The sequence below is a fragment of the Platalea leucorodia genome, assembly GCF_965183815.1.
Source record: "Platalea leucorodia genome assembly, chromosome: 4".
Taxonomy (NCBI): domain Eukaryota; kingdom Metazoa; phylum Chordata; class Aves; order Pelecaniformes; family Threskiornithidae; genus Platalea; species Platalea leucorodia.
The window spans coordinates 12,220,171-12,229,610 of record NC_138826.1 but is presented as its reverse complement, the minus strand read 5'-3'; positions in this window follow the sequence as shown (position 1 = coordinate 12,229,610).

Here is a 9,440-nt window from a genome sequence, read left to right as displayed (position 1 = left end):
ATTGGTGAAATGCCATTTTTGCTCACACCAGTATTATCTGATGTGACTCTACTGCAGTTAACGCTTGCTCTTTGGGACTTTTAAAATAAATATTGCATTACTTTATCCCCCAGCCCCTCAACATATCCATCCATATTAGCATCTCCAGGCTGGTTTAACAACGTGTTTTACCTGCAAATTCCAGTTTAGTTTGAATTTTGCAGCTGACACTAAGCCATATTGCTGATGATTTCAGAAAGAGCCTTGAGCAGTTTGAATGAGAGGGAACCTGTCAAGATACAGCCTTTGTGCTCAATGCTTTTACAGCTCTGCTCTGTGTTAACCTGTCTGCACTTGGACCATGAGCCTCTTTATTTCCCACACCCTTTCATTGCAGGATCGCTCGTAATGCTGATGGATCAATAGGGCCTTTGTACCCTTCCACCTTCCCCAGGTGCTCCCCTTTATTTAACGCCAGCTAAAATGTTTCAAACAAAGCACAGAGACTCAGCCCACTTGTACTGGTTGGGTAGGTGCTATGAATTAGTTGGCAGGTTTTAATCCAGTAAAGCCTAGTTAACACTGTCCTTGTGCAGTAAGCTGATTATGATAAATAGGCATGCTGTGTCTTAGCAGACGCCTGAAATCAGATCAACCAAATGCAGTTAGACTGGCCAGGCAACTTTTTTTTTTCCTTTTTTTTTTTTTTACCCCCCTTTTAGCTCCCCCAGTGGTAACATTGCCTTGGCTTTGCAGTGAGGTCTGCTTAGGATGCAGTGATGGCAATTGGCTGCCGTCCACCCTCCGAGGTCACTGAGATTAGAGGAGCTTCTGGAGGAATGCTGTGAGCTCACGTGAACCCTTGGCAGCTGCTGGCTCCCTCGCCCTTCGGCAGCAGGGGCTGTGCATCCCTGGCCGGGAGGAGGCCAGGGCACAGTGGCGTGAGGTGCATGAAACCAGGAGGAGGCAGCTGCAGTGAACCCGGATTCATTCCTGCCACCCCCATCGGCAATATGCCCTCCGCCCCTGTGCATGAGACAGGGGACAAGTGGGGTGCTTTGCCCTCTGTCTTCCTGGTTTGCAAGTGTAGGGAAGCCTCTGGCTTCCTAGAAAGCAAAATGTCCTGGTGCACCAAGGGTCACACTCTTGGGTTTCACTACCGGCGCTGGGAATGTCCGTGTGCCACTGTCCCCCTGCGCAGGGGACACCAAAGCTGCCCCCGTGAACAGGGAGACTCAGCAGGGACTGGGAGTCCAGGGCTCGAGGGGGACCTCCGAATCCAGCAAGGAGCTTTCTGGTTTGGGGCATCCTGTTCCCCTCGGCCTTTGTAGCTCATCGGTGCAAGAGTGTTTTCTGCAGTTCTCTGGGGGTGATCTGGGACACCCCAGGCCTGTGAGGAAGGTTTCCAGTCCTGAGTGGGGCTCCTGAGTGAGCATTTCAGCATTTCGTGTCTGAATACAGGCTCTGTTGAGCGGTGTGGAGAATAAAGCTCCCATTTAGGATATTGCTGCTGCCTAAGAGGCTTTAGGGATTGTTAAAACTCTTGTCTCTCAGGAAATAGTCTGGCTTCATCTGTTGCCAATTAGAGCCATGGGGCAGCGCGGAGGCCCGGGGTGAGTGTTTGCAGCTCGCCGGCCTCACTGCCTGCCTTCGGGGCTGTGCGTGGGGGTAAGGCAGGAGCACTGAAAGGGGTGAAGCCCCCCGCTGCAAGAAGAAGCTACCAAGGCCCAGCAGCAGCCGTGGAGCAATCGGGATGTGGAGGAAGGACTGGGCATTGTTCAGCTCAGCACCGGCCTGAATTAGGGCTTCCCGTGCACACACAAATGAGGGCTGAAACATCATCCTGCTGTTTAGATCTGTTTGCTTCAGGGGTATTAAACCAGCCCTGAAATAGGAAACGGACAGCGGCTGGCCAGTGGGAGAAAGCAGATCACGTCCCTCCTGCAGTGCCCCGTCTGCCCCCACGTGCTCCCTCCATCAGTGCCCTGAAGAACGGGGCCCTTGGGGTGGTTTGGGCAGAAATGAGATCGGCCCGTGTTTGGGTTTTGGGCTGCCAGCAGTGCTGCGGTGAGAGGGTGGCTGTAACCTCTCAGCGTGAAAGAGCACCGAGAACTCGCCGAACAGGAAACATATAATAAATACAATCTTCTGCGAGTCTCCAGGGGAAACCTCCTCTGAAGTGGCTGTAATCCTGCTCTGGGTTATTGCACAGCGCGTTGCTGGCTGTGCTCCTGCTGAGGGTGAGGAGGGGGCCGGGCGGCCGCGTGCTGCACGGCTGGATGTGCAACTGCAGGGTGGCTCTTGGAGCCAGAGCTGCGTGGAAAGCAGAATATCTTCAGGTGGTAGGCAGGGTTTAGTGGAGAACCGCCGCTCCATGTCCCCCGTCCACCCTGCCCAGGCACCCTGGCATCATGTGCACACGGAGAGGGCAGCATGGGGTGCCCCTCAAGCCCCACGCTGGGCAGACTGAGAGCTGCAGCTGTGGGTTCATTTCCTCCCACTGTAAAGCAAATGGTGGGGTTCGGTTTCTGGAGCCTTTCACTACCCGAACGCTGCAGAGTTCACACAGCACTGACCTAAATCAGCGCTCAGCTCTCCCGGAGTGCCTCTGAGCGCATTATGAGTTTGTAGACCCAACTGCCTGGAAACCAGGTACCCCCAAGGAGCCTGTTGACTTTGCCTTGTTGTTCATTTTGGATGCCAAATTTGAAAGGCAACCCGTGGCTTTGTACTTATTGTACTTATTACAGCTTCTGTTGACCTACCACGTTCTTCCAGTTCCAAGAGCCCATGTTTCATTCACCTCAATCTGCCACTCTCCAGGTGACAGACTTTTCCCCTGCCAGACTGCCGCTCGCTCTGCCAAGGCGGTCCTTCCTCTGCAGCCACTCGTTTGCCCCCTCATATCTGTTTCAGGGTCAAGTCCCCAGTTCACCTCCCCTGGATCCTATTTGGCTAGTAAGGGTTGACTCATCTATGGTTTCGTTCCCCTGATTTCATTCTTTACAAAATTGGAGCATGCAGAAGGCTAGGCCACCCGGGAGATGGGTAGGCTGCCCTTACTGGTCCAAGTGCTGCCCTGGAGAGCTATCAGTGCAACGCAAAGGGGCCCAAAACGTCTCATTTCTGCACGCAGCTTTGTGAAGGAGAGCTCCTTGGAGGGACATGGCTTTTACGGTGTACTATCTATCTGCCCTGTCCTCTGTGCTTTACTGAGGAGGGGGAAAAACAGGGCGAGATCCTACAGATCAGGGAAGGTCCTGAGTTGTCAGAGACAGATGTGCATTAAACCTTGTAGTGTCTGAGCGACGGTCAAGTGGCAGCATAGTCTTGATGAGTTAGGGAAAGGCAACCTTTGCAGGACATTTCTCTGAGTTCAAACACCCTTGAGCAGGCTGGTCACAGGCCAGCAGAAGGGGGGTCCTGTGGTAGATACCTAATGCCAGACGCCAGGGCTCTGCTTTGTCTAAGGCCCCTGTGTATAAGGAACATCCTCTCACGCCATGCAGCTGGTGAAGTCCATATGGTGCTTCCCAGGGGCTTTAATGGAAGAGGACTCAGAAAGTCCTCACAGACAACCTGGCCTAAAGCAAAGTCACTTCTCACCTTTGTTTTTAGGTACATCTGTGGAGGATCAGTGGGCAGGGGAGGGGACTGGCAGTGGAGAGTCAGACATGCAACTGAAAAACACAAATCTCAGCAAAGCCTGATACAGAAATTACTGAAAGAGAACATATGGCCTACTTGGGTTTTGGGTTCTTCAGTGCTGTGTTTCCCTGGCTAATTAATTAATTTTCCCTGGCTAATGACGGTGAGGCTCTTATCAGATCCGGGAGGGAGTCCACCTCCAGGATAGTGGGGGAGAAAATGAAGGGTAGATTAACATATAAAGTGAGAGGTAAGGTTTCCTGTTGACCACAAGCAAATTCAATCAGACTACGTCCTGTCCTTGTCACTTTGATGTTGAGAGCTGTTTGCTTGCTGCAGAGCTGCTGGGAGCATTGCTGAAAGCCGGGGAGGGGAGCAGCGTGCACAGCTTCCATCCCATGCTCACCGGGAATGCTGCATCTGCACCCATGATGTTACCAGATCTCTTCTCACTGGAAACAGGAGTGAAATCCTGGGAGGTGAGGGGCTGGAGGTCCCTGTTAATAAACAGGCATGAGGAATATTTCTAGGCTTGAGCTGTGAAAGTAAAACTGGTGATGCCCAGGCTCGTCCTCTGCGTGTGTGTCCTGTATATGCACACACAACCAGAGCCCGACCCTGTGGGTCGCTTTCCGGCAAGCGCTGTGACTCCCCGAGTGAGGGAGAGCAAGAACCGATTCTCCTTCTACCCTCAGAGATATAAAGCCCAGTTATGAATGGAGATAGAACATGCAAGGTCTTCCCTGTTTCTTATATAGCTTTTTTTTATAAAATACTATCTGGCTGTCTGACTACAGATCTGCATGGCGCCAAGAGATACAGCTGTGGGTGTTGAATGCTCCCAAACCTGCTGATGCTGTTGGTGCTGCAGGTGTGCTGCTCCTCCATGGGTCAGGGGCAGAAAATGTAGGTGGCGGGTGGGTGTATAATGAAACCCCTGCACCCTCACGCCATCGTCAGATTGCATCATGCTTGAAATCAGACAAACAAATCAATGGGCCGGGGAGCCCAGACATTCTGACTGCTGACTAATCTCCCTTCCCCACGCCTCTGGCTGCTGAGCCCTGCCGTGGGCTTTTGGCATGGATGAGCCCTGTGGTTTGGTTTGGTAGGAGCTCAAAGTGGCTTGCATGGCAGGAGGAAGCTCAAAGCTGGGGACCCTTTGCCAAAGCTTTATGGGTGCGGTGTTTCAAGCAGAGTGCAGCAGCAGCGAGCGAATCTCTAGACTATGTGACGGTATAGAATAAAAGCGTGGGTGGCAGGGGATGTTAACGTGCTGGCAGTAATTCCCAGCTCTGTGACAATGAACCACTGATATCATCACACAAGCTGGGCCGGATCCCGCATTCCTCCTCTTGCCTGAGACCCTGATGAAAGCAATGGGAATTGCCATCCGAGATAACAATTGCAGGATCAGGCGCATGATGACACCCTGCTTTTCTTATCTCGTTATCTCTGGCATTGCCTCTCTCTCTCTCTCTGCCTCTTTCCACTACTTGCGATGTTTCATTCTGTGCTCACGAAGTGTAAGGAGAGCCCACTGGAGAGCTCTAAAATGCATGTGATCCCTGGAAACTGAGCTTATAGGGAAAACACTCTTCTGCTTTTTTTCTAGCAATTGCATCAGAAGATGCCCGAATCCATGTAATGTCTTGCTGCTGTTACCCTGGGCAAGCAATTGCTGGATGGTCTATAGTTAGGAGCAGCTGAGGAGGTAGGCTGTGCAGCAGCACATGGGGAGGGGGGCCAGGGAACCCTCTGCGGTAAGATGTCCTGGAGGTCACCTTTGTTTGGAGACCACCTCCGTTAACACCTTTGAGACCCCGCTCTTGACAAGGCCCGGTACAGATTACATGCTGAAGAAATCTTATCAAGCGCATTTAGCCAATTCAAGTGTTTGTATGATTGCTGCTGCCTCTGCTCTCATGCCCTGCTCGGACTTCCCACGGTATGAGCCACAGCACCCTGGATCTCTGCAGGTTGAGCTACTCCGGTTCTTTCCCAGTGGATGGCAGAGTGAATTCGTCTCTCCTCCTGCACATTGGGAAGAAATGCAGGGAGCATGACCTGTATACACTGTTCAACCTCCAGCCTTCCTGCAAGCTGCAGCCTTGGGGAAAATGAAGCATTTCCCCTGCCTGGGAAGGCATGTCTCCCCTGCTGACAGACACCCTGAATTGAAGTGGGAAGGGTTGGTGTTTGCAAACAACCCCACATATGGCCTGGGAGGCTGATACAGCTCTTTGAGTAACTCTGAGCATGAGGTGAACAATGCAATCCTTCTAAATTTGCTTGAGTGACATCAAAGGTAACTGAAGTAGCAGTCATGGCCTGAACTGGAAGATGTCCTGTCAAAACTGTTGGCACTGGAGGACCCACCTGCTGCTCCCCTGGGGGACATGTTCCCCTGTGCTCGGTGTGCAGCCGGAGCAAGTCACAAGCTTTGCTGCTCTCTGCCCATGGGCAGGCAGGGGACTTGTGTACTCTTTGAACACTCTTCACACCAGATGCGAGAGAAATCAAGAGAAGTTGAAGAGTATGACCTCCCCATAAGGGCAAGGTGGTCCCTGGTTTGGGTGGAAGCAGAGCTGTACTTCAGAGACTGTTTTAACAGCTGCTTGCCTCGAGTGGGCTGTAGCCGCAACAGATATAAATACTCAACTTTCTTCCCATTTTTCTGTGTTGCCCAAGAATCCGAGCCTCATTCCTTGTGTTCAGGCCCTGGGGCTGCAGAGCCCCAGGTGTACCTGCCGCAGCAGACCAAGGGGAACTGTGCCAATGGGGACCCGTCAAGGACAAATCCTCCGTCGTTCAGACATGCTGAGGCTGGAACCATTTTCCAAGTGTATTGGGTCAGCTGTGTGTGAGCCTCGTCCTTTGAGGTGACAGTGGCCGTAGCGAGGCAGACCCTGACTGTGTGGTGGCTTCGGGAACCACCATTCCCACCATGAGGGCTGGGGAGGTCGGCTCCCTCCTAGAAGAGGGCTAGTGGCACCGTCCCGCTGCGCCCATTGGTGCAGACCCTGGACTGGGGTCCAGGAGCTGTGGGATCCTTGCCTCTAGCCCCACACATGATCACCCCAGGCAGCTCTGCTCCCTGCTCTCTGTCTGCAGGACGGCGTCTTTTTCCTTCTCTGCTTCCCTTCTGTGTGCGCTTTGATCTCTCTGTGGATTCAGTGCAAAAGCTGGGTGTTCCCGTACACCTTTTTTTCACTTGCCATTGCAAATATCAGTTGATTTGATGACATGTTATGAGTTTGTCTTAAAAATATTGATTTAGTTTAGGGCTGGTGCTGCAAGCATGCAGGAGGATGTCCTTGTCAGCTTTTAAACACTTATAGCTGTAAAATAGCTGCTTTCCCAGCAGAGCACACCCGCTCACCCATTAAAGGATGCGCTCTCCTGCCTACTTATTTCACAGCAATAAAAGGGCCCATCTGAACTATTACAAACATGGCTTATTTGTAGCTACAATACAGCAAGTTGCTAATAGGTTTCAACCAGTGTGTCTGAACATGGGACAGCCATGTGATCCCTGCATCTTCACATCATGTACACGGTTTCATTGGTTTTAAGGCGTGATGACCTCATCCAGCGATTCCCAAGCCAAACCCTGTAACTCCTCCTTGGCCAGAGCATTTTTTGATTTGAAGACATCAAGAGAGGGAAGCTCCACCACTTCCTTTGGTAGTTAGTTCCAGTGGTTATCATCCTCGCTACTAAAAATGTGAGTCTCATTTCTCACACGGACTTGGTTGACTTTCGCTTCCCATCGCTGCCTTTTTGTGCTGGCCTCATCCACCTTGTGCAATGGAAGTGGGATAGATGACTGAGAGCATTTCAGGTTCAAATTCTAGTAGTCCTACAAAATTTTCTATAGGACTTCAACGTATTTTCTCCAGGGAAGTGATGGACAAAATATTCTGCAGCAGCTGGTGAGAAATAACCCTCTGGCTTGAAAGGATTGACCTACACACTTTCCTCCCTCTCTGCATCCAATTCTGTCGCAATTTCTCTTCTGCAGCTAATTAAGAGGGAATCCCCTGCTGGAGGAAGAAACAGAAATAGAAAAATTCCTTTTCAGGAATAGGCACTATGTAGCTAATCAAGCTGGGATTGCATTGTTAGGAGGAACCTTTCATAAATCAGGCCTGCAGCAACCCACAGCAAGAGCATCTTTTTTAGTTCTGCAGAATAAGCTGGCTGACAGCTTGCTGTACAGATGCAGTCCAGTTCTTACGTGTGAGAGCAAAAGAAAATGCCTCAATATAAGTTTAATTACAGTAGTTTTTATAAATCTTTTGCGATGCACATTTCAGCTAAAACAACCTTGCAATTAATCACGTAGACAGAAGCCTGCTGTAACCAAAATCTGACATCAAATCGGTCTCTACTTCCTTATCCTTTCTTGAACTCTGATCTAAAAAGAGAAGAAAAAAGTGTAAGGAGCTGAAAGAGAGAATTCCCATATCTGGATGTTTTTGCAGTGTGGTAATGAGGCTGAAGTTACAAGCTGGAGCTGTTAGCATTTAATAGCAAGGAAACATCAACACAATTGTTGCTTGCTGATGGGCTTCGTCTCCCCTGACCTGTGCTCACCGGAGAATTAATGGGATGGTATTTGACGTGACAGCAATGCACTCGTAATGTCTCGTAATCCCAAATGTCAGGGTCAAAACTCATGTCAATCATTCCTCTGGTTTGTCTCCAACGTATCCAGCTGACATGGGTGCCTGAACTGCCTGGAAGGGAGGGAGGGAATCATCTGCAGCAAAGCGTTTAATGAGTGTCCACCACATGACAGGGTTTATTTCTGGCTGCGTGGCCACCTCCTTCTGCAGGGAGCCCAGCATGTCACATCACCTCCTGCCTCCCCGGACCACGTCTGCCTGGTAGCCAACGTGACAGACACTCACTGTAGCTTCTCCCAGGGTGTCCAAAATGATCCGATTTAGGCTGACAGCTACAATACACAGCAATAAATATGTATTGTAATGATCCTGTCAGTCGTGACTGGACTGGAGAAATGCCTTCTACCCAAGTACTGAATTTGCAGACAAAGAATGGACGCTGTATAAATGAATAAAAATGCCTGCTGTGAAAAATGGTGGGTGCTAAATCCTGGCCCCAATTAAGTGCTTTGGGGTTGGGGTTTGGGGTGGGATTTTTTTTGATTTGGTTGTGGGAGGTTTTTTGCATGTCTATGTGCTTGTGTCTAGATACAGCAGCCTGGAGGATGTCGGGATCAACCTGCCCAAGTCATTACCTGGTGAGCTAGAAACCTGCCCCGTTTATGGCTGGAGGAAGGCATTTCTCACAACAGTTTCAAGACTTGCTCCAGGTCAGATGCCTGTGTGGTCCCCATCACTGCCTGCCCTGAGCTGCTCTCCCTCCGAGATGTATGAAGGGATCTGTGTCTCCATGTTCCCACCTTCCCTCAGACAATGCCACAATTTTTCCCTTATCTTCTTAATTTCAACCCTTTTTGGCTCTTTTAGCTCGGAGGTGGTGGAACAAGGGGTCCTTTCCACCCTCCAGGAGGGCAGTCAAAGAGTCTTCCTGCTGTCGCTGACCGGTGTGACTCGTCCTGGGAGAAAAAGTCCCGTGTTTGGTCACAGGTATCTGATGGCTTTGGGCATGGGATCCCTCCTCTCTCTCTGCAGGTCCTTGCCTGCATTCAGAGGGATGTTTGAATGTCCCCCATAATTCCTGTCTCGGTTATCTTGTTACATGGCAGGAGGCAGGAGTTTCTGGACTCTTTCGGAGTGCAGAAACCATTTGGAAAGAACCAGACGCTGTACATCGTCCTCTGA